The sequence below is a fragment of the Dysidea avara genome, chromosome 4 (assembly GCF_963678975.1).
Source record: "Dysidea avara chromosome 4, odDysAvar1.4, whole genome shotgun sequence".
NCBI lineage: Eukaryota > Metazoa > Porifera > Demospongiae > Dictyoceratida > Dysideidae > Dysidea > Dysidea avara.
This window is the reverse complement of record NC_089275.1, coordinates 6,455,056-6,461,313: the sequence shown is the minus strand read 5'-3', so window position 1 is coordinate 6,461,313 and position 6,258 is coordinate 6,455,056.

Sequence of the window (6,258 nt, the reverse complement as noted above, 5' to 3'; positions counted from 1 at the left end):
TAGCTACTTTGTATTAGTAAGTGCCCAGCATTAACACTGTTGACATCTAACTAGACTAGTTTAACGTATAAAGGTAACAGAATTTGAAGCTAAGTAACAAACATAGCAATCTTGAAACCATAACAACTTACCTGTTTATCTAGCATTAGTTATAGATACAATTGTTTTGAAGTAAACTGCTTTAAGACAGCTACACCCTACATGTACCACTATACTAGTAGTACAATAGCTATCTCTATAATTTATCAACATCTTACGTAGTACTATACATCAAGTTCCTTAGATAGTGGCATAATTGTATAGCTAGCAAGTTACAAATAATCATGATTTAGTTTGCAATACATTTGTTCCAATAGTAGGAATGCATTTTTTGTAATTCACTGCCAAAAGAATCACAGAATCACAGAAGCCTTTAGAAGTGCAACAAGGAAGTGACACAACAAAATAGCCAATCAAATAGAAAGCTGTTTAAGTGTAACAAGTATTGATGTTATGGTTATGTAGATTCATATTTAGCTACAGCTACTTCTTAGGTGCCAGTATACCATATAATGGATAGATTTGTACATGCCAAATTATGTTTAGAGTATTGCCATTAAAAACCCACTGCAGTGACAAGATACAGCCAGCAATTTCTTAACAATTTCTCAGGACTTTCTTTCTTTTCAACCATGGTGCTATTGACACTGGTGAACATCAAAACTTTGACAAAAACAACCAGCTATATAGTGTGCTTTATACTGTTGCTCAGGTTGGTAATTATTGACACCGACCATTTGATATCACTTTTTTATTGAACAATGTGTGCGTGAACCTGGTTTCTTTGTGTAATTGTAGCATAAGTACATAGAATTCTGTGACCAACAAAAATGTCTGATAAAGGTATTTAAAATGGTTGAATTTCACCTAAGTGCTTCACTGCAGCAAATGCTGCCAGCATTGCTAAATCCTTCAGTGAAAATGATTCAGACACTCTAACAGAGCAGTCAATTGCAATAAATACTCTCAATTACAAAAGCGGCCATGAAAAAAGTTAAGGGGCTCAACTACACCAGCCAGCTATTTTATGTAATCATTTATATACTTTTATGGCACGGATGCCAAGGATCTGGAGGCAACCAATGCTTACAGCTCAGTACATGTACATAAGTATAGTACAATGAAAACTACAGTAGCTACTTAACTTACAGTATGGTGTCTGAAAGTTTGTTGGTGCTGGAAGTTTACTGCATGCATGGGCATAAAATATTAATAATGATTAGTACAGTGGTTCTTATCATTAATTAAAATGATCCACAGTGTGATTCACATGAATAGTTGGCCTTTATAGTTACATAATTACAAAAGGAAGGTTATGATATCAACAACTGGAATAAGGGCATTCCACAAACTAGTAGTGTTGTATGATATAAAATATTTGTATATTACCTATCACAATTATTGGGATTTATCTCATACATTTTTATCATAATACAATAAAGTATCATGATATACAAATCAGCATGAAGTCATGGTAAATTACAAATGTAACACTTACACCTTTTGTATGTGACTGGATTTGCAAAAAGGGGTCTTCCACTTACATCCAATTCTATAAACGTGAAAGATCATAAGTTAGCTATAGGTTTTGAAAAACATACAAAGCTGAAACTTTCTTCATCCTGTAACCTATGTTGGTACTTATCACTGACCAAATGTCAAGTCAATAGCTTATACTGATCTGAAGTTATGAGTCAACAATTAAAGTTAGTAAATTAAATGTGTATAGAAGGCCCCTTTTCACAAATCCGGTCACATATATAAAAAGTACCAATACCATACAATATAGTACCACCTAATTTACACTGGAAGTCTCTATTAAAGTTTTGCAGTACTGTCTTAAACATCATTTTCTAGTAAACTTTGTGTAAAAGTACTACAGCATTATGAGTCACAATAATATCACAATATAAATATATAAAATCTATTTTTTAATCACAATAATTATAGAAATTTATTATGATACACAATAGTATTGATATGTTGCACATCACTAGGCAATGAAAAATAGGAAGTCCTACGGTGTGGAGATGATGTTTCAGTTTGTTGCATGTAGAAGATCTGGTGTATCCTAATTATATTGATGTCAAATATTTTTGTAGGCGACATAATTTTATAAGTGACTTGATTGCAAACAAACTGTCCTGGATCTCAAAGATAATTATACATTAATGTAAGAGGTGAAAATCTGACTTGGATTTATAACTGACATTGTAGTTATTTAAAATGTGTATTTTGTTGTTCAACATTGAATACACTCAAAACACTTACATTAATTTTTGTTGTGGCAGCTGTAGGTTGGCCAGTAAACAATTAACTGTCCTTCATCAGTGAACGCGAGAATACTTCACAAGTGTGTAGCTATTTAGGCTGTTCTTTAGCCTTTTCCATAACCCTTGGTGTCGTATACTGAACACATAAAGTTGAGGAATCTGATGTAAACTGAGTAGCTACACATTTTCTGCAAAACTTCAATGGCCAGCCACTTCTTGACTAGCAAAGTCACGATTCCATACTTGTTGCCAACTGAACTTGTAATTCGTGACCATCCACAGTTCCACTATTCTTCTGTCAGCATACAATTGTAGACAGATTCCTGTCCTGAAGAGCATTACTGCACCGAGCTGCACTGGTGGTAGTTTTGTGCCCAGAACCTTTTGTATTTGGGTGGGGGGAAATAAGATGTTTTCTTGTTCCTTACACCTGCTGCAGCTATACTACCTGAGTGATTTCTGCAACAGGTGCACAAAACATAGGTTTTCTATTCATTGCAACCCTTCAAACAATCCCCAGAATCTAGGGATTCAAAATGAAATGGCTATTGGAGTTACACCAAACCCTTTTTCCCCACCCCAATACAAAAGGTAGTCAGGGCATGACTACTAGAGTGTATGGTGTAGAACCCCATAGTTACATTGATTTATTTCATGGACTTCAGTGTAATGTGCATGGCTCACATGATTATTAATAAGCATATTTCTACTGTTTAATGTTTGGAATTAGTTGGCCCTTCCGGTAGCCTGTAAAAGTCAATCGGACATTTTCAAAGTCACTGGTTCTTCCACTGCCAGAATTTCTCTTAAGTACAGTAAGGCAGAGTATTGAGGTATGTTACAAACCAATTATGGCAACTTTAGACCTGCTCAGAAATTGCCAAAAATGACAATTTCTGGCAACCAAAAGTTGCCAACTTTGGCAACTTTTGAACTGCTAACAATTTTTGAGCAGCAAAAACTTGCCACTTCTGGCAACCTTTTAACTGCTCATAATTGCTATATTTGGCAATTTCTGAACAGGCCAAGAATTGACAAAACTGGAAACTGTTTACAGTTTCCACAACTTCTGTTGCTTTTTTTTGCTTTGAACACTCACAATATGGTGTTCAAAGTTACTGGCAATAAGTGTACTCCTTTTATAAAGGATGATGAACTAATCGATTGTGGGATTTAGTTTGCCAAAAATGGCAAATTGGCAATTTATATAATTGCCACTTTTGGCAACTTTTAAGGTGCTCACAATTTCCATTTTGGGAAATTTCTGCAATTTTTTATATAGTGTATCATACAATACAGTAGGACTGTATATTAGGAATCATAAAATTTGCACCTTTCACAAAAAGATAATATGACCAGAAACCAGCTTCACAGTCCCTTCATGGCACCTTGGCAGTATTGGTTAGGTAGAATCAAACCGAAAAGTGTCTTCAGAGTGACTAAAATCACTTCAAATAAGAAGTTGATGCTTTAAAAAGATGCTTATTATACAACGTAAATAGTCTATTCACCCACACAACTAGGTTGCAATTATTATATCTCTTCAGGCAATCAGTTTCAACTGCCCTCCAAATTTGAAGAAAATCAACTAAAGCATGCACGAGTATAGTGGTTTTCTAAAGTGTTGTGAAAAGAAAAATAACAAAAAATGAGTGAATTTTTATGATAGTGTCTAATAGCTATGATAATTCTGTGTAGTTAAGAACTTGCCAATTTGGTCACAAAAACTTACAACTTTGCATTTGCATAAAAAGTGATATGTTTAGTTGTCAGAAATAGCTAAATTGCCAAATATGGTAATTTCTGGCAACCAAAATTTACCAAGTTTGGCAACTTTTGAACTGCTCATTAATTTCTCAGCATCAAAAAAATGTCACTTCTGGTAACTTTTGGCAAACTAAATCCCACAGTCAATGAGTTTATCATCCTTTATAAGTAAAAATACAATTACTGCCAGATTTGGTAGCTTTGGAGGCTGGAGCACCATTTGTTGTGGTTGCTCAAAGCAAAACAATAATTACCAATTTTGGAAAGTTTCAGTTTTGGCAACTTTTGAACTGCTCATAAATGCCAAAGATGGCAATTATGGGCAACTAGAAACTTGCCAGAATTGGCATCTTTCTTCCACTGCCTAAACTTTTTGAGCCATCAAAAGTTGCCGAAAAAGGCTGCTTTTGGTTGTCAGAAATTGCCACTTTTGGTAATTTCTGAGCAGTCTATTAGTTTCCAAAATTGGATCTGTAACATACCTGAGGATTACCATAGTGTTAATGTTCATTGTTTAGTTGCACAATAGCCATAGCCACGTGTGCCCAATGAAATGACAGCAAATTCATGGTATACTCCACCCAATCGTTATGCCTGTAACATTAATTGTCATCTTCCAAGCCAAGATCCTTACCTGAGTGTGTGTTGTGGACAAGTGTTCTGTAAGTCTTGTCTGGGTAATGTCAAGAAAGTTGCCACTGTTACCGATGCTTGCCCGATTTTCTGAGATGAAGTATTTACAAACAAACAAGTTGATAGAGACTGAAGTTAAAAGTCTTCATGTGATGTGCACTAACAAGGAGAGAGGTTGTGAGTGGCAGGGTGAACTGAATGACATCAACAATCACCTTGGAAACAGTGATGGTAGCCAGTCAGTGTGAGGGTGTGAAGTGTTCCAATGAATGTGGAAAATGACAATATCTGACCAGTCATGTTGAAAAAACTGTCCATGTCATATGGTTGACTGTCAATGCTGCTAAATTGCAGGAGAACATCAGTTTATTGAGGGAGAACACAAGGAACAGTGTCCAAGCTTCCCCTGACCTGTCCCAACAAGTGTGAAGTAGGGGCTTCCCTTGTGAAGACCTGGAAGCACACAGGATGAGATGATCCAGTGTGAGTATCACAATGTGGGTGTGAGGGGAGGATGATACATAAGGACCTGGAGAAACATGCAGATGAGAAGATAAAAGAGCATCTTTCCTTGACCAAATGTTGACTGACTGTTTCTAATAAAGAATTGTCAGGTGCTAAATCACAACTTGCCAATGCAATGAAACAAGTCAAAACACGCTATGGTTGTAGTACAAACATTTGTTCCACAAGTACCCAATGGAATGTTTTGTGTCGACGTACCATTTTTGTCAATAGCTAACTGGTGTACTGAATTAACAGCTGCAGTGGCAATGATGAAATTAGGTGATCAACTGCATGTGTCTAATAACTCTGACTTTCATGAAAAGAAGGAAGATGACACTGTATGGTATAGCGATTCATTTTAAATTGATAATATTACAAGATACAAAAATAATGTGTATGTATGTTTATCCAGCTAGTAATGGTGATGGTAAAGATACTCACCTGTCAGTGTACCTGTGCCTCATGAAGGGTCTTGACTTTTATTAGAATAAATGACCGTATCTTGATTTGTAACTGTAGAGGGTGTTCTAACCCACCTAGTTCCCTTGTTTGTGCTATATATGGGTAACAATTTGCTACAGACAGATTTATTATGTTATACTTAGTCAACATTAGTCATAACTTTATCAAAAAGGTTTGAATTACGTCTAAGGTAGGCACTGGCCCTGCCCCTGGCTCAAATGGACTGATGGGAGTAATTGCAGTATTCACTGATTTTTATATTTCATGAGCAAAACTTTCAGGAGTATTGGGCTGGCAGTTTGGCAACCCAATTTTAGTACAAGGGGGCATGGTGTTGAAATGACACTAGCTCATTTGGAGACACAGTGTGTATTGAGAAGATACGTGAACCACACCTTTAAAAAGTGGGGTTAAGACTAGCTCAATTCTTTACTAATTTTTTTGATCTATGGAAAATACAGGTTTTCCGAGCTATGAAGCAACTTATTAAGCTGACATGTTCCCACTACACACATTATCATAATTATATATCTACATACTGGAGTTGTAGGTATACAGTACGTCAGTTATATTATTG